General features: G+C 34.0%; 1 long non-coding RNA gene across 1 annotated transcript; it reads right to left on the reverse strand.

The window, feature by feature from the left end:
* Nucleotides 1-470: 470 nt before the first annotated feature.
* Nucleotides 471-19,473, reverse strand: LOC126957521 (uncharacterized). The gene is made up of 3 exons (XR_007726809.1): nucleotides 19,440-19,473; nucleotides 17,831-17,986; nucleotides 471-1,596 (listed from the first exon to the last, which is right to left on the reverse strand). It is a non-coding gene; the product is annotated as an uncharacterized LOC126957521 (long non-coding RNA).
* Nucleotides 19,474-20,403: the final 930 nt, after the last annotated feature.

Below are 20,403 nucleotides of genomic sequence, written 5' to 3' on the forward strand. Positions count from 1 at the left end.
AATTTATAATTACAAATACCCAAATGGTAGAGGCATGTATATTTCAATGACATTTATAAATTTTATTTTGTTGTTTGTTCCTTGTGTTTGTTTTATTAATCAAATTAACTTATATAGATATATGTATGCGAATGAGACAGATATAACCAGTTCTCTATAAGTAAGCATTATTTAATGGAGTCTTTCCTTTCACTAATGATCATCAGGATAGAGAAGTGAGTTGACATTTTCAGGCCATTAGGTTAATAGTTCCAGTAATTCTATTAATGTTTCGACAGTCATAATATAAATGATTCTATGTGGCTTGAATTAGTGCATTTTCTTATGTAACAAATAAAAGGATGATTTTTTAAAGTGGTAATTACTATTTTTAAATATGAAAATTAAAAATAATAAAAAAATAGAGGTTGCACTATGAGTAGCCATAACTTTATCTTTAAACATATTTATTCTTCATTTCCTAACTTTTCCCACTTTTTGGCTAAATCGAATGTTCTTTCTCTAACCTCACTTCTATTTTATTACTCTCTGGGAAAGATTTTTATTATAAAATGTCTAAACAATCAAACCTAACACAAGATGAATATCTACACATTGCTATACCCTCTGGTCACTATTTTTTTCTTCTCTTTATTGCTCATTTCCCTGTTCTTGAAACATTCCAGTTATTGAAAAGCTTTATGATCATTCTACTCTTCCATGACATTCTACTCTTACTTTTACTTTTTTCTCTCTGATTACTCATTTCCAGTTCCCTTGTCATCTCCTTGTCTTCCTACACCTGCCAATTAAGTTGGAATTTCCTCTGCCTTTCATCTTATATCTCCTTTTCTTCTGCCAAATTCTCTCCTTAGTCACTCCCATGGTTTTATATCCTACTTATATTCACGGGCTCTAGAATGTATAGTGCCAGGCCAAATCTATCTTAAGAACTTACTTTATTTAACCAATTACATCCGCAACTGCTCAGGATCATGCAACCCAGATCAGCATTTGGCTCATTTGTAGACCCATTTTTTCTTTTCCTGGAAGTCTATTTTGACACCTACGTTCTGTCACTGCCCACATTTTAGCATTTAGCCTTGTCAGTTTACTCTCATCCATATGTAACTCTATTCATTTTCTTCTCTCTCTTACGAACAGCATTTTGAGCCATCATGACCAATTTTGCAGTATCTTCTTAAATTAGCCTCCTGTTTTGCATTGGACATTTTCATCCCAGCAATTCCACCGATTTCATTCTCAAAATTAAGAGTTATATTTTTCAATAGCTGTAATCATTGAATTTCCATGCTTAAGAAAATGTTCAGAACAGTATCAGTGCATTTATAATAAAATTTTAAAAATTGACCCACAAATCTCTACTTGTCCTTCTAGTTTTATTTCATTTGTTTCTCCTCAATCTCTACATTCTGATCACCATGATCTTTTAATTCATCTGAAAGCTAAGCTCTCTCTTAATTTAGATTCTCTATACTTACCATTTTGTCTACACTTAGAAGTATTTTCTTCCATCTTTGGATTGTTATTGCAAAGCCATTAAGTAGTTCTCATCAGAATTGCTTCTTCCTTGGGATGACTTATAAACACTTCCCCCTACAGCCGAATCAGAAGACCAATATCAAAATCTTTAATCACAACCTAAATTTGCTTATATGTAATTATATTGCAAGAATTTCTTTGTCTTTATAATTATTATTCATTTATCTATGATTTTTAAAAAACTCTTTTATGTGGTGATGCTAAGCTCCATTATGTTGGGCTTGTTATCTGTCTCAACTATCTTCCACATCTACCACAGTACCTGCTACATAGATGTATTCAATATATATGGTTTGAATTAGTAAATGATGAGCAAGCATGTACTTTTGTTCTCTTTCATTAAAGTGTTAGAAATGCTATTACAGCATTAGAAAAGATAATCAGAAAGAAAATTTAATAGATCATCAGAAAAAAACCCAAGATTTTTAGGCAAATGAGCCTATGAACACAGGTGCAATGGACTTGCAATTTACCAAGAAATAGGTTTGTCATACCTAGAAACCAAATGTATAAACATGTTTTTATGTATTAATAACTTCATTTTCCAAAACACTCTATATGAGACAATTATTGATGGAAATACCATTTGCTTCTAGGCTCATTGGTTAAACATAAAGTTAAAAATCTTTGTATGACACATAAAATTGTGGTGACTGCTTTATTTTGCAACTGTAGTGCCCCTGAAATGCTCATCTAACCACTCTGTGTTCCAGACCTATAAAACTTAGATGGTGCAAAAATTGTGTATTCTTTGTCTACAAAACTTAGATGGTGCTAAAATTCTGTAAAAATTGTGTATTTCTTCTACAACTAACTTCTGATAAAAAGGGGGCAGAGAAGGTTAACTCTCTCCCCCTTTAGCTTTATTGGCTTAGTAAATTTCCACAAAACATAATTTAAGTGCTACATTTTTCCAGAGTTTTAATAGGGAAATAAAAACCACAATAGGTATCTTAAGCAGAAAGTGCATTTCATACATATACAATAGGAAGAGCTAAAATAACTAAAGTATGGTTGTAACTGTGGCATGGAGGAAGGTTTTGAGTTATTGAATTCAAAGGCACGCAATCATTTCTGCAATCCTGGGTCAAAAAGATGCTCTTACTATTAAAACTTTAAGCTTCTTATGCCCATGAAACTGGTGATTAGGCACAAGGATATTGAATCCTACCACTTCCACTGCTGAACTATTGTCTCCATGATTTCACTTGCCAGAATCAACAATAGCAAGACAGGCTTTGATCTTTTCCATTTTTCTAAGTCTAATTCACATGCAAAGAATGGGTAAGTGGTCTAAGCTGCATTCATAAAACTGGCTCAAAGGAAGCTGCATTGCTTGTTTTGTTTTGTTTTAATTTTCTAACCCCTTCAACTTTAAGAAGAGTGGAATGAAGGTTGAGGAAACCTGTCCACACAGTCTACCACACACCTTCCATGAAAGGTTCCCCAACACCTCCAATAAAACAATATAAACACATTCTGGAACCTATATTACTCTCACACCATAACACTTCCCACACTTCCCACAATACTTTTGCTCTTCATGGGAATATCCTTCCAAAACGTGCTGATATCTCCTGAGCATTATTCATCTATCAAATTTCCCCGTCTATTATAAGGTCTTCCAGTTGTTAATAAATGTATTTTAAATGTATTTTAAATTATTAAAATACATTTTAATAATTGTATTTTAAATTATTAAAATACATTTTAATAATTGTATTTTAAATTATTAAATATAGAATAAATGTATTTTAAATTATTAAAATTCTGAACTAATGGGTAATCAACCGTACAATCCAAATTGCTGATTCACACACAGCTGAAGTCCCTCCTCAAAACTTGTGTAATACATGTAACTTAGGCAAGTGGTTGGGTCATTACCATATATTACTTTATATTTTTGTTTATCAATATATGTGATTAAAGTTATGCTTATGTTAATTTGATATGTATATGTTAACTTTTATACATATGTACATTGTATTATTTTGTTATATAGCACAGCATTTTGTGCTCATAAAGTGACTGATAATAATAAGCTGCATACTTTGGGAAGCATTGCAGGCTAGTGATACAGGTTTTTTTCCCCCTGCAGCCTGACAACCTCTTTAGTCATTCACTAAACCTCTCTCAGCTTCAGTTTCTTCATCTGCAACATAGAGCAAATAATAAAACTTAACTGAGATGGTTCCGATGTGAAACAATACAGAGTAAATGTGCCACCAAATACACACCAATGGCCTGATTGACATAACTCATTGCTAATCTTCTTGAAATGACTCAAAGTATTTTCCAGACAAGTACACACTGAGGGAATTCATTGCCACTGAATGAGTCCTATGAGAAATACTCAAAGGTGTCCCAAACACAAAAATGAAAGGTCAACATTCATCATCATCAAAACACATGAAAGTAGCAAACTCACAGGTCTTGTAAAACAGTCACACAAAGTAGGGAAAGAAATCAAATAGCAACACAACAGATTTCCGCCAAACCACAAAGACAAAAAGACAGATAGAAAGAAAAGCAAAAAACAACAATAAAATAACCCCAAAGAACTTATAAAACAAGCAGAAAACAAACAGCAATATGGCAGAAAGAAAACCTCATGTATTAATATTAACCTTGAATATAAATGGATTAAACATTTCACTTAAAAGATACAGATTGATGTTGGGCCAGGTGCAGTTGCTTGCGCCTGTAATCCCAGCACTTTGGGAGGCTGAGGTGGGTGGATCACGAGGTCAGGAGTTTGAGACCAGCCTGGCCAACATAGTGAAACCCTGTCTCTACTAAAAATACAAAAATTAGCTGGGCATGGTGGCTGGCACCTGTAATCCCAGCTACTCGGGAGGCTGAAGCAGGAGAATCACTTGAACCTGTGAGGCAAAGGTTGCAGTGAACTGAGATTGCGCCACTACACTCCAGTCTGGATGACAGAGTGAAACTCCATCTGGAAAAAAAAAAAAAAAAAGGTAGATTGATGGAACAAACTAAAAAAAATCCAAAAATGTGCTGCTTACAAGAAATGTATAGACACATACAGACTGAAAGTAAAGACACATATAGATTTAAAGTAAATGGATGAAAAAAGATACTCCATGTAATGGAAACTAAAAGCAAGCAGGAATAGCTATACTTATATCAAGTAAAACAGAACTTAAACCTAAAACACTATAACAATGACAAAGGAGGCCATTACATAATGATAAAGGGATCAATTCAGTAAGAGGATATAGCAGTTCTAATCACATATGCCTCCAACTCTAGAGCACCAAGATTCATAAAATAGATATTACTAGACGTAAAAAAGGAATAGACAGCAATACATTAATAATGGGGGACTTTACCATCTCACTCACAGCATTAAACATATCGTCAAGACAGAAAACAAATAAACAAGCATAAGACTTAAATTCAACTTTAGACAAAACAGACCTAACTGACATTTACAGAAAAATTTTACACAGCAACTACAGAATATACATTCTTAATAAAACTGCAGTTTCACCCAACAATCCCACTACTGGATATCTACCCAAAGGAGGACAGATAATTATATGAAAAAGATACCTGCACCCATATTTTTTCGCAGCACTATTCACAATAGCAATGTGTCCGTCAATGGATGATCAGATTAATAAAACTAGCATATATGCACTCTAGAATACTATTCAGCTATAAAAAAGAATAAAATCATGTCTTTTGCAATGACATGGAAGTAACTAGTCATTATTTTAAGTGAAACAAATCAGACACAGAAAGACAAATACTGCACGTTCTCACTTACAACTGGAAGCTAAATAATGTATACACATGGAGAGAGAATGTGGAATGATAGGCAAAAGAGACTTGGAAATTTCAGGAGGGTGGGAGGAGGGGATGATGAGAAATTATGTAATGAGTACAATGTACATTTTTCAGGTGATGTATATTCTAAAACCCTGACTTCAACACCATGTACTTTATGAAGGTAACAAAATGATATTTATATTCCATAAATTTACACAAATAAAAATTGCTTTCTGTACTTACTTTAGCCAAGTTATTATTAGGTTCAACATTCAGCACTTTACTTAAATTTTGTATAGCTTCCTGGACCTTTCTTTGATATTTACATATAGTAGTGTGGCACAGAAATGCTAATATTTACCAAAATAATAGTTATATTTTTAATAAAAAATTAATTCTACAACTAGAATCTCAGGATGGAATGCAGACTGTTACAAATTTATCTAGCTCGGTTAGGAACCATACAAAATAACTTCAGTGAGGGACTTAAGGGAAAGGATGCTGGTCAAAGTGATATTGAAAATGAGTGCACTCTCTTAAGATGAAAGGCAAAAGAAACTTGTACAAGGCATTTAATCTAGTTGATAAATATGTTCTTCTACCAAGGGCAGGTTATCAATCTGGTATAGCTATACACATATACTGGAAGTGAACAATTAACTAAATAGATGTCAGATGGTGAGAGTCAGGATTTTTATTGTTGGAGTGGGGGTTTAGAGATACAGGAAGGTAGTGATGCTTGTGGGACTAGGTTAGAGGTAGCGACATCAGTAAGAACCCATGTTTAGCTTAATGTAGACATAGATGGTGATATGGTTTACATTTTTGTCCACGCCCAAATCTCTTGTCCAGTTTTAATCCCCAGTGTTGAAGGAGGGGTTCAATGGGAGGGGATTGGATCATGGGGCAGATTTCCTCCTTGCTGTTCTTGTGATAATGAGTGAGTTCTCACACAATCTGGTTGTTTAAAAGTGTGTAGCATCTTCCCCTTAGTTCTCTCCCTCCTTCTCCAGCCACGTAAGATATGCCCACTCCCCCTTTGCCTCCTGCTATGATTGTACGTTTTCTGAGGCTTCCCCATCCATGCTTCCTGTATGGCCTGTGGAACTGAGAGGCAATTAAATCTTTTTTCCTCATGAATGACCTAGTCTCAGGTAGTTCTTCATAGCAATGAGACAATGGACTAATATAGATGGTTACATATAGAAATATGTAAAGATATCTGCCTATACATGTGTAAGAATATACACATATATTTCTTTGCTCTCTCATGTTAGAGAGCTATGAAAAAAATGATACTCCCTTAGCTATAAGTACACCTAGCACTTAAATATTGATTTCTTATATAGAAGAAGGGCATCTTTGAAAGTGGCTGATTTTAAGAATGAGGAATAAAATACACAAGATGAGCCTGGAACATCCTGTAGTGCCAGAAATTATGAAAATATGAACAAAAACATATTTGTCAAACAAGCACAGGGGCCAAGTGAATGACCTTTCAATTACTGGAATAATTTTAGCAACACAATAAATTAATTAGTATTATATTTGGATTATACCAAAAAATATAATTTTCCTTAGTCCACACTGATATCAACAAATGATTGAGTAAATAAATGATGAGATAGAAGAGACAAATATCCTCTGCAAAGAATTTACATACGTATTCCAAACTAAAGGAAGCAGCTCAGCTCTTGAAGACATCTTCAGCAATGCTACACACTGAATGCACTTTCCAAAGATACTGTCACCGTTCATGTATTCCAAGACCCATACATTTCATATTTTCATATCTCCTGAAAATATGATGCATTTTACAATTCAGTGGTATGTCTTAGTTTAATTAGCCATAATGCTACTTACTTGCTTAATGGGACATAAGATAGTGCATTATAAAACCTATGGGCTCTTGGACTCAAGAAAATACGATAGAAAGGAGTTTATGTTAGAGTCTGCACACTGACTAAAGATCAGAGCAGAAAGCATGTTCTAGGAACAGTCACATTTGTGGCAGTCACTGGTCTCGGCATGCAACAAAATTCAAAGTAAATAGTGGTAAGGTGGGAAATGGACACAGCTATGAAGCTAGAATCAGAAGTCTTTGAAATCAAAACATCAGGAGTCAAACCATTTAGGGGCAGTGGGACTGACATGATGACAGTGGGTCTGATCAGATAAAACCTTTACAAAGAAACAGTAGCTCTCAGACTCACCTCCTGAGATAGAGTTGTTCTGAGGGGAAAATGAGTAAGTTTCTACAGTAACATACAGTACTTTAACATACAGTAAGTTACAGTACTTAAAGCCCTGACCTCTCCAGTTTGCAACACATCTTTCTTGATGGGCATCTAAATGTCATCTTTTGATCTTATTTTTGTGTTTTTCTCATCTAAGCTCTAAGAGCAATGAATGACAACGGGGTGAGCCTCCAAAGTGTGTTCATGTCTTAGAGTGTCCAGAAGCCATATGTTCATTTCATGCCATGGACAATGTTTCTCTTTATTGAGCTAATGACAAGGTATGGGTCTCAGAATATGTACACTTTGAACATATTTGCATCTTTCCTTTAATGAACTGTGAAATCTGTGAGGCTAACGGAAGAAGAAAATTGATGGGTAGTTGGTGGAAGAATTTTTTTTCATTGTCATATCTTCAACTTTCCTGGGGTATAATAAGAGATGCATAGTAAATTGAGTATACTTGAAATGTGTGATGTGGTCAAATTTAATATGTATGTATATACTTTTGGAAATACCACTACACTCACAACCATCATTATGAAAAGTTTTCTTGTGCACCTCAGTAATCAATCTCTCCCTCCACGCTGTCTCTAGGCAGCCATTTGATTTTCCATCAAGTAACATGAATGAGAAGAAGAAAATTTTTGTTGTAAGCCATTGAAATTTTGTGGTTGTTCACTTTTTAGAAACTCCTTGGAATTTTCTTTCTCATATCTTTATTAACAAATAATGTGTTTCTTTTACATACTTTCAGATAATGTGAATAATATACTCAGCAATTGTTTTGTGCTGGGCCTCCATTTAAGCTTTCAAGATCATATGGATTTTTATAGTTTTATATGTTGTGCTTGGCATCTTAAGCTCACTATCTACATACTGCTTCTTAAATCCCAAACCCTAGAGAGGTTCTGAAGATTCCAAACAATGACTTGAAAGCTTACAGTTAAAAAAAGCTCAGGATAACTCATATTTTTGTGACTTGGCATGCTTGAGAAAGTATTTTTAAGCTCCTTCCTAAATGAAGGATTATTTAGTCTTGCAGTGTCCATAATTTCTTAGGTCACTTATGGAACTCTCAGATTTGTCTGTAACACCTTATAATAACTTCCAGTACTATTCTAAAATGTAGATTTACTTTATCACATTTTCTTCTAACTTCTACTTGCCCCTGTTATAACAATCTTCATTCTTCTTTTGCAATTATATTTTCTCCTTTAAAATTCAATCTCTAGGTCCTCTCTCATAATTGTGCTTAAAATTCATCCTGCAGTAGTGTTAGAGCAGGGCTTCTCAAAGTCATTGTGGGGAGCTATCATGTACATCTAAGATGATTAGCAGCATCCCTAGCCTCGACCACCAGATGCCAGTAGCACACCCTCTCTTTCACAGTTTTTTTATCAGAAATATCTGTACACATTGACAAATGTCCACTGGATGGGAAGAAGAATGTGGGGTGTTAAATTCCTTTTTTTTGAGACCCACTTGCTTAGAATGTATTAATTAAACACCTATAATTGAAAATACCTTGGCAAAATCTCCCAAAATTTTCTCTCAAAATAACGGTATACACAGTGTAATATACACAACATCATAAGTTATACTAATGAAAAAATCTATGAAAAACTCTATATGATGATATTTAGATATTAAAGTCACTATATTAAGATAATTATTAGGATAATGTGCCACTAATTCCAAATCGTCACTGCTTTCATGTAGTGCCTGCTCCATATTGTCTTAATGTTAATCCTTAATATACACGGCCTGACATAGTTATTGATGTGAAAGTTTTTGTTTTATTTTCAACAACACGGTCTCAACCAGGGGTGAGTTTGACTACCAGGGACCGTTTGTCAATGTTTAGAGACAATTTTAGTTCTTATTACCGTGGGTAGTGGAGTGTGCTATTCACATCCAGTAAGTTCAGTCCAGGAAAACTGTTAAACCTCCTATAATACAAGGCTACAGCCCACAACAAAATTATCAGTTTCAAAAATGTCAATAGTATTGAAGGTGAGACAATTTCTAGGGAGATATTATACCTTGATATTCTCATTTAATATGCTGGTAATGTAATCCAGCATTTTTTCCGAAAATGAGAATAGCCTGGTGGCCTTAAATGTCATTGTTTTACTCTTATTTATATTGGACTAAAGAATGAGATCAAATGCAGCTGAATAACTTGGATATTTAAAGTAATAACATTTTTCACTAACACACATAAGCTTAATACCTGGGTGTCAAAATAATTTGTATACCTATTTACCTATAGGTTTACCTATATCACAAACAACAAACCTGCACATATACCCCTGAACTGAAAATAAAAGTTAATAAATAAATAAAGTAATTACATTTGTTTACAAATTAAATACATATAGAAATGGAGGCCGGGCGCGGTGGCTCAAGCCTATAATCCCAGCACTTTGGGAGGCCGAGACAGGCGGATCACGAGGTCAGGAGATCGAGACCATCCTGGCTAACACGGTGAAACCCCGTCTCTACTAAAAAATACAAAAAACTAGCCGGGCGAGGTGGCGGGCGCCTGTAGTCCCAGCTACTCGGGAGGCTGAGGCAGGAGAATGGCGTGAACCCGGGGGTGGAGCTTGCAGTGAGCCGAGATCCGGCCACTGCACTCCAGCCTGGGCAACAGAGCGAGACTCCATCTAAAAAAAAAAAAAAAAGAAATGGAAAATATTGTTGAAAATAGTCTAAGAATTTTAAATTTATACATTAAAATAAAGATAATCTGAATATTATTACTAATAGAAAATCTCTGTCTTGATCTCATATTCCAAGTGGAATATGTTTAGACTATCTCTAGCAATAGCTAACAGAATAAGATTTACAAACCCTGATAGATCATTTTTCATGACTGTGTCATTTTAAAATAAATTGATGGCTGTTAAAACTTAATTTAGTTTGAGTCTCTTCTGGATCATATATATGGTTTTACAGATAGCCATGTTCAAGTAAATTGTAATATGTAATATAAGAAATATGCCAGATTTAATGTAAGAATCTCTTTTACATGCTCTGATATTCAAAAATCTTTATCAGTTTTGCTAAAGTAAGGATTTTAAACAAAACCTTTAAGAAAGCATTGGTCTCAATAGTAAATCTGCCAATATGAATTGCTGCATTTTATTTTTGCATTTTCTAAAGTACATCCACCAGAGGAATTAGATATAAAATCCTGCATGCAATCTAATATTAGATGAAAAGCTTAAACTACCAATGACACAATACGGATGCACAGAGGAATGAATTGATTTTTATGTCATTCTCAAATTGAAAGTCCATCTTTTTATAAGTAAATTAAATTGATAATAAATCCAAATAGTGATAGTTTAGATCACTTTTGACAGTAGGCTTTCAGTTTCTGATGCTAACAATGGCATAATTATGATTTGTTGAATAACTTTAAAGTGATCGGATAAGGAGATAATTAGGGTCTGCAGTAGTTGGAGAAAGAAAAAGCAGAAATATTTTGATATGGCATACTCCATATGGCACATTCTATGTCGTAGGCTTTAATATCAGTTGACTACTCTCTTTAAAAGGAGTACATTTTGACCTAGACCAGTTTATTTTTTCATTTTTGTAATAATTTTTCTTCATTCTCTTTGACACATTGGTTAACCTAAAATTATTGTGTTACTTACATTGACTAAAAATCATAGTCCTTCAGTTTGTGGCTGCTCACAGGATTTGTTTGTTTGTTTGTTTTGCTTTGGCTTACTAAATAATCTGTTATTGGAGTGAAAACAGCAAAGCTGGTGAAGATATATAAATCAATGCCAAAAAGAAAGGAGACAGGGCTACTTAGATGCCATTATCTTCTGTTACTGCCATTGGATAGAAGGCAGACCTTGTCATTTTTTAATCAATTGTATACTTCATACATATGATACAACAAATATTTTTACTGACAAGATTATACCTAGAGTTTTTATGATTCCTTTGTGAGTGTGAATTATATAGCTGTCCGTAAAATGTAATTCAGAACAAAAAGGTTTTATTTTTAATTATATAATTTTCTTGCCCGAGTTATATGGATTCATAGGTTATAGAATGTATATTATAACTTAATACACATTTTTTGCATTTTTAAATTTACTATATAATTTATGAAACCAAATTTGATATACAACTATGTAAACCATTAAATATGATCTGGATTAAAATCATCTTAACAGACAAATCCAAAAACACTGCGTTTTATTATTTCTATTTCTAATGTTACCTCCAGGTTTAAACTCCCCTAAGTAATTGAATCTATCTATTATGTTTGTATTTTGAAGCATTACTCTATATTGTAACAAAATGAAAAGTGACACAATTAGTTTTAGATATGTACAGAAAAATTTTCAGTTTTAAAGAAGGAAATATAAAGTTTTGAAATTTAAAAAAGTAAATTTTATAATATTTTCTCCAGTAATTTACTACTCACATTCCCATTGCTTAGTTTCATTAATTTTTACAATAACATTTGACATATCCAAGATATATTTACAGGTTTATTTTCTGAATGAATTGCTAGGATCTTAGATGGGTTTATTATTTCGCACAAGGTGTCACTGCTTGATAATTGATTGTGTGTATATCCCATTCTTTAGACTTAAAATCAATACTCACACTTCCCCAAGAAAAAGAGAAAGTGAAAACAACTAATAGTGGATTTCTATATTACAATGACTCATTTTCAATAGGACACTACCATAGGTCAAATGGATGAATGCATAAATAATGAATGGATTCATATTTTTTATATAATCATGTGCCACATTACAATGTTTACATCAGTAAGAGACAGCATGTAAAACAATGGCCCATTAAGATTTTTATAGGGTTGAAAAATTTCTATCACCATTACAGATGGCTCACTCTGTTGTTTGCACAGTAACAAAATCACCTAACCACACGCTTCTCCGAACATATCCTCATTGCTAATTGACACAAGGCTATATTTTATTTATTTATTATTATTTTTTTTTTGAGATGGAGTTTCGCCCCTGTTGCCCAGGCTGGAGTGCAATGGCATGATCTTGGCTCACCACAACCTCCAACTCCCGAGTTCAAGGGATTCTCCTGCCTCAGCCTCCCCAGCAGCTGGAATTACAGGCATGCACCACCATGCCCGGATAATTTTTTGTATTTTTAGTAGAGACAGGGTTTCTCCATGTTGGTCAGGCTGATCTTGAACTCCCGATCTCAGGTGAGCCGCCTGCCTCGGCCTTCCAAAGTGCTGGGATTACAGGCGTGAGCCACCGGGCCCGGCCTATTTTATTTAATTATTGCTTAAATATTTGTTGAGAAAAATCTGCTCTCTAAGTACTAGGATAAAAGAGATTAATAATAAATTAATGATTAAATGCACCATGATCAATCTTATCATTGAGGTCTATATGCTACATTTGAATTACATAATAAAGGTGGAGGTTAATCACCCCAACTTATACAACAGTACACAGAGTGGATCAACAGATAATTAGATAATACAATACAGTTTGTAACCTGCAAATGCATTAGAATTAATTAGAATCAAACCATATTTGTGACTTTGGTTTAATGTGAAAAACCTATTGATACAGACATAGCCAGGATATTTCTATTGTCTTCATAATTTTTTTTTTTTTTTTTTTTTTTGAGACAGAGTTTCACTCTTGTTGCCCAGGCTGGAGTGCAATGGCATGGTTTCAGCTCACTACAACCTCCGCTTCCAAGGTTCAAGTGATTCTCCTGCCTCAGCCTCCTAAGTATCTGGAATTACAGGGGCCTGCCACCACACCAGGCTAATTTTTGTATTTTCAGTAGAGACGGGTTTCACCATGTTGACCAGGCTGGTCTTGAACTTCTGACCTTAACTGATCTGCCCTTCTCAGCCTCCCAAAGTGATGGGATTACAGGCATGAGCCACTGCGCCCAGCTTGTCTTTATAAATCTTATAGAAATATTTAACTTTTAAAATCAACCATATACGATTAAGACTAAGTAATTAAAAAGTAAAGCAATGAAAAAAGCAATTTTTAAAAACATATATGAATGATTGAAAGCCAGGAGTAAAATTAAGAATTGTATTAAAATATCAGTATTAAAATTAGCTATATAAATATTTAATTAATGCAGCTAAAATGTTAACAAACAAAATTTACCAAAGAAAAGTATGTTAACATTACTGAATCACCTTAAAATCTTATTAAAATTTAAAGTTCTTCTAAACTGAAATTATATCACAGAAAAAAATAATGTCACATTAAAAAGCTTAGGATTAGAAATACATAATTATTTTTAAATATAGTCTTAATATATATTAATCATATTTCATTAATGTCTTATTATTTCTTGAATAAACTTTTTTCATGATACTATTTAAGTGCCACGTTCTATAATATTATGGAAAACAATCATACAAAATGTGGCATACAGTAATTTATAGCTAGTACAGCACACCTTTTATCTCTTTATAACAAAAACATAATTTGTAAATTAATATAACACTAAGTCCCATATTGTCTTTTTTTTTGTCAAAGAACTATCTCCTTGAAAACCATCATCCTCAGAAGCATCTGTAACTTAAAAAGACTTTAGAAACTCTAACAATTGTAAATGCATTATAACTTAAAGAGATATTATCTTCACAGTAGAGGCTAACAGGCTTATACCTACTGATAGCTGACAAGTATTATAGGAATCCTGGCAGGCAAATTGTTGCATAAAAATTATATAATTTACTAACTGTAAAATAACCTTTAGAATTTAGAATCAGTCAAATAAGTAGAACAGACAATTGTTATCAAAGCCATATAAATGTCTGTAAAAATTATTTTTTGCTACCCCCATTTTATCCCTGAAGAGACATCTTACAAAAAATGAATAGACACATATAAATACCTAATTACAAGCAGAGTTAAGATTAAAATTCAGTCCCATTAGGGGTGGGACAGAAATCAGTATAGCAAAGAATATTTTGGTGCAGGTAATTTGTTTCAAATGATTCAACCTTCAACATTACTTCACTTAAATTTTAGCAAACTTTTTGCTACAATTCAAGCATACATACATATGAGACTAGACATATGACTTTGTGTTGTGTGTAAGCAGGGGCTAGGGCAGCTCTATTAAATGTTTACGTAAACCCCAAAGATGTCCGAAGAAATGCAGTTTGAAAAAACTTTGATGTGCTACAGCGCGGATTTTCTCAGACAGCAACAGAGCAGGCACTTGAATACAGATATATTCCTGCTTTCCACCTCCCTGTCAAAACAATAAAAAAGGCCACAGGCCTGTGGTTCTGGCCTCCAGGGAACTGGTGGCTTCTTTAACCCGCACTGCTGCTGCTGAATTCCATTTAGGTTTAGGGTTTATTTTGTATATGCCTTTGTATAGGCTAAATGCTGGTCTAGTGGAAAATCAACATAAAACAACCTTAATAACATCTCAGTTTCTTGTGACTTTACTTTTTTTGTTGTTTTGTTTTTTACTTTTGGAGACAGAGTCTTGTTCTGTCACCAAGGCTGAAGTGCAGTGGCATGATTACGGCTCAACCTCTAGGCTCAAGCGACCCTCCCACTTCAGCCACCCGAGTAGCTGGTACCACAGGCACATGCCACGACATAAGGCTAACTTAAAGAACAATTTTTTTAGATGGGATCTCACTATGTTGCCCAGGCTGGTCTTGAACTCTTTGCCCTAAGCAATCCTCCCACCTTGGCCTCCCAAAGTGCAGGGATTATAGGTGTGAGCCACTATGCCTGGCCTCTCTCATGACTTTAAACTTGAACATGATTTTGTGATGTGGCCAAGTTTAGGATCCCAACCAGCCTGTGATTACTGTGATTGCCACACAGATTCCCTCTTGTTCCATCTTTTATATTCCCTCTTCTCACTCTCATAACTGTGTGGATAGTAAAATAATTATCCAAATAGGTATGATATTGGCAAAGAAAGTCACAAAATGTTTTAATGAGCAAACACTTTGGGGATGGTAATAATCTTCTTTCTGCTACCTTCAGTGTCTCTTTTAAGTATCTCTACATTCTTCTTCAAAAATTAAGAATATATCTTTCTTGCTCTTTTGTTGTTGTTGTTGAACACCAGAAGGGAATATTCCTTAATTCTCCAAAGTTAAGGACGGTACAGCACAATATTCCATTCAGCAGGTGAAGTCAGTATGAATGAACATATTTCAATCAGCAAATTGCTGGTTGTGTTGCAAATCCTACTTATGACATTTTATATAATTTGAAGGGCTCCCATTAATTAAGGTATTTCTTATAAGCATTTAGAAAGATTTTTTTCTTGGCATGTGACTTGTAAATTTGTCCTAATATTTTCCCTTTGACAAGGTTTTGTGAATTGTAATTCAGCCACATAAGTGGCTCCTCATAATAAAGCCACATGGTATCCACTGTACACATATTCAACAAATCAAAGAAGTGGTTCTCAACATAATATCTAGAGGAGGTCCTTCTTGTTCACTTTCAATAACTATGTTGAAGAATAGATTCTAAAAAGCTATTACTAAATTTTCCGGTATGTTTTGAAACTTCTGTCCACGAAATCTATAGATCAATAAATGTATAGAATAGAGCATAATAATCTAATTAATGGATTTAAGATGTCATCTAAGCAGTAATGAATGCAATAAATAGGCCTTCTGAATTCAAGATCAGCTGCAGAGGTAATGCATTGCCACTAGAATTGTGTGCTGTGTTGGTAATAAATTAATAAAAACATTGGGGATAAAAAAATCTGCAAATAAAACGGTGTGTCATGTGTGAAATATAATCAGAAAAATGTTCAGATTTTTATAATTAACAGAAAAATTATTGTTTTTATCATCTCCAGTGTTTAACAGACACTATTCACGGCATTTAGTAATGGCAAAAAACGCCATTTTTTTTTGCCATTACTTTCAATAAAAAAGAGAACCAGCATTTAGAAATCTAATTTCAGAAACTTAATAAAATGAGAATTTTTCCTCTTTTACACATAAGAAGCCTGCATAGTAAGTATTCTGTTGCTAGTACATAAGCTTCCCATTTTCTTCAGAAACCTATATACTTACATTTCTCTTTTACTAACTTCAATGCATGACTTCTATCTTCAAGGCAATTTCATGCTTCTAGACACGATGTCTGCATTCCAGGACAGCAGCAGAAAGTGTAGAAAAATAAAAAAGTCCTACCTCCCTAATGAGTCAACTGCATTTAAGGAGCCATCCCAGAAGTTTCACACAGGTTAGTATTATTATTATTTATTTTTAAATTATTATTATTATTTTTGAGATGAGTCTCGCTCTGTCGCGTAAGCTGGAGTGCAGTGGCGCAATCTCTGCTCACTGCAAGCTCCGCCTCCCAAGTTCACGCCATTCTCCTGCCTCAGCCTCCCAAGTAGCTGGGACTACAGGCACCTGCCACCACGCCCAGCTAATTTTTTTTTGTATTTTTGATAGAGACGGGGTTTCACTGCGTTAGCCAGGATGGTCTCGATTTCCTGACCTCGTGATCCGCCCGCCTCAGCCTCCCAAAGTGCTGGGATTACAGGAGTGAGCCACCACGCCCGACCTCACACAGCTTATTTTAATACAGTTGCATCTAGATGCAAGGGATGCTGGGAAACGTGGTATTGTGCTCAGCTAAAGTTGAGATTACGTTAGTGAAAATGAGACCTTGCACACTGGAAGGTTAAAAGCAATCTCTCATGACAACAATAAAGAAATTGAATTAAAACTTTAAGCAATGTGATAAACCTATGGAATGTTAACAGGCAAAAATAGCAACATTAAAAATTGCAGTGAGGAAATAAGGTATGATTCGTATGTAGATGGTTTGTGTGTCATTAATCTAGGCAAAAACTGATAAACTCTTCTAATAGTGATGAAACGTATAAAAGAAATAATAATACACACTATGGCTAACAACATTCCATTTTGGCATATTTACTCTTGCTAAGTCTCTATGCTTAGCATCAGAAATGTACAGTTTTGATAGCCTATGATGTCAACATGTTCAGTTTGATAGTAGAAAAGACATAACATGAAGACAAACCAATGAACAAATAAGAATAAAAACTGTTAAAAAAGAACAATATTATAAGAACATAAGGATGTGATAATGTATTTGATAGTTTTATTGTTTTATAGTTTGATAATACATACAAATTTACTGCTCCTTCAATGTTAGAATCAATAGAATTACAGCAGAAGTAATTAAACAGATAAAGATCAAAATGTCACCTTTATTACTTACTGTTTGAAAAATAGTCTAAGGCTGGTTTTGTAGGGTTGCTCCTATCCATCACCTGATGTGAACTTTCTTAGGAAGCTTCAGGACTACCCCAAAGAACCAGAACCTGCTCTTTCACTCTGTTGCCTTGTGTGGAGTGCAGACCATCATGACTGCTCTCTATAAGAAAAAGAAAGGAAATGATTAAGAAACGCACAACAGTTGGTGAATTGAGAATTGCACAACAGGTATGAAATTGGTTAGCTTTCTAAACTTACCGATCTCATAACTAGCACCTGTTCCCATGCAGTGAATGAGTAAAGGATGGACAGAGTCCATAATGATTATTCTAGGGAAATCCTTCTGAGTAGAAAGAGGAGAGTTTTGCAAACAGTTTTGTATAGTTTACTCTTATCTATGCACTGATAATAAATAAGAGTTCCTAAAATTCTCTCTAGAACTCTAGGTAAATGAGATATTTCACTGCTCATGCTGTGTGACCTTCATATCCCATCTGCCTAGACTGTAAATATGCTTTCTGAATTTTAAAAGAATTAGTATACTATGCTTACATTAAGCAAAAAAGTACCCTTATTATGCAGGATCAAGTAACACTCTAAAGATTCATGTTTACGAAAAAACACTGATGATTCTATTTTATTATGTGTCTTCTAAAGAGAAAAATAATTGTGCTCTGCAATGTAATTTTACAATGTGCTATTCTAAATACTTTCATTTAAACAAGATCATTATGAAAATGTTTTGCACACAGAAATATATTTTGAATACTTTTTAAAAAAGATCACAAAGTATATGGTCTCTGTATGTGTTGAATTATTTTAATGCTTTCACTATAATAGGAATTCTTAAAGAGGATATGTATTTGCATAATGCTGATAAACCTTTTTCATTTCTGTTAGTGCTTTGGCTGTTGTTATAGCCACTGAAAGTAGTAATTATATGAGTTTATTATCCATGATTATCTTTAGATATATGTGCATTTTCTTTAATTAGACTACAAATTCTAAATGAAAAATAAAAAAGAAGTCACCTCTTGTCTCTTTGTATGATATTAAATTTTTTTTCTTTATCCAGAGTTTCCCAAATGCCTGTTGCAAAATTTTACTTCAGGAGTAGAAAGTGGCAAATCAATATAGTAAACTATGTTACAGGGAAGGAGACACAGGGTAAACTTTTTCCTTATCTTCTCTCCATATTTATATGCTGCACAAGCATAAATGGTAGCACTCACATGAACGAGTGGTTTTCAAGAATGTAGAATATTGTCATAAAAAACAAAACCACTTTGAAACGTCGAATTAATATAAAAGCCAGAACTACTATCACTATTTTTTACATCGATAGGAGGGAAAATATTTTTAGATATAAAATTCCTTCTAACAATTGTCCCTATCATTTAACCAGTATTTTGATAAAAGAAGGGAAAAATGGATATTCAGTCCAAAGATGGGCATGTATTCCCATGCCCAATCAGAAAACTTATGGATGTTCTTTAAAATAACAATTCATTCAACAAATAATTTTTAAATGGCTACTGAATACCTGGAAATGATCTAGACACAGGGGCTATGCTAATAAACATGAAAGAACTAACTGACAAGAATGTGCTTACCTACAATGAAATATCTCCTCATGGAGCTTGAGTTCTATTTGAAAAGACAGAGAACAAAAAACATATTATTGCATAGAGTGTTAGTTATGTGTGAATTAAAAGACTGGTCAGTACTTGAGGGAGGAGGAGTGACAACAAATCTCACTTCCAGTTCTATTTACCTGAACAGATTAATTCTATTTTGTTTCAATGCAACAATAGTCCTATGGTTAACCAGATCCGCTACACAAAGCAAACAACTTATAAAATGCATTTATTTCCTTATATTGCAAATCAATTTTAAATGGATCTACAAATATACAATAAATAATATAAATTAGGGAACATTTGCTTCTAAGGTAATAAGCAGATTTGTTAATTTCACATAAATAATTTCAGAAGGAGAGCAAATGTAAAAATGTGTTTTAGACAGTGGAGATGCCATTTTATTGTAAGACTATTTATAATCAAAGGACAAAGTAATGAGCTTTCTATGTCAATGATCGTCCTTCTCTATTTCACCCAGTTCCAGACAAACCCGAGTCTTCCAGGTCTCTTCATATATCTGATCCAATAAAATCTACAGTGAGTTCAGTTATACACACACACACACACACACACACACACACGACTGCATTGAAATACTTTGCTCTAAGGAAGGAACATAGTGTATATGCAACTTGTGTACTTGCTAAGTATGGGATGACTAGTCCTTTAACAACTACATTTACTTTCTTTGACTTCTATCGTTGCTACTTACTCCTCAAAAATCTACTTAAACAACCAATAAATATATATGATGTTATGAGAGTTTTGGAAATAATCCCTAAAAATTTACATGGCTGCCTCTTTATATTTGGCAGCTTTATTAAGTATCACCCATAGGAACAACCCCTACAGAAGAATCAGAATATAAAGGATGTGAGCCCTGGGTTTCTCAGGCGCTGGAAGGACCTGTCAGAATCTTCCCAGGTGGGTCACAATG

The sequence above is a fragment of the Macaca thibetana genome, chromosome 6, assembly GCF_024542745.1.
Source record: "Macaca thibetana thibetana isolate TM-01 chromosome 6, ASM2454274v1, whole genome shotgun sequence".
Taxonomy (NCBI): domain Eukaryota; kingdom Metazoa; phylum Chordata; class Mammalia; order Primates; family Cercopithecidae; genus Macaca; species Macaca thibetana.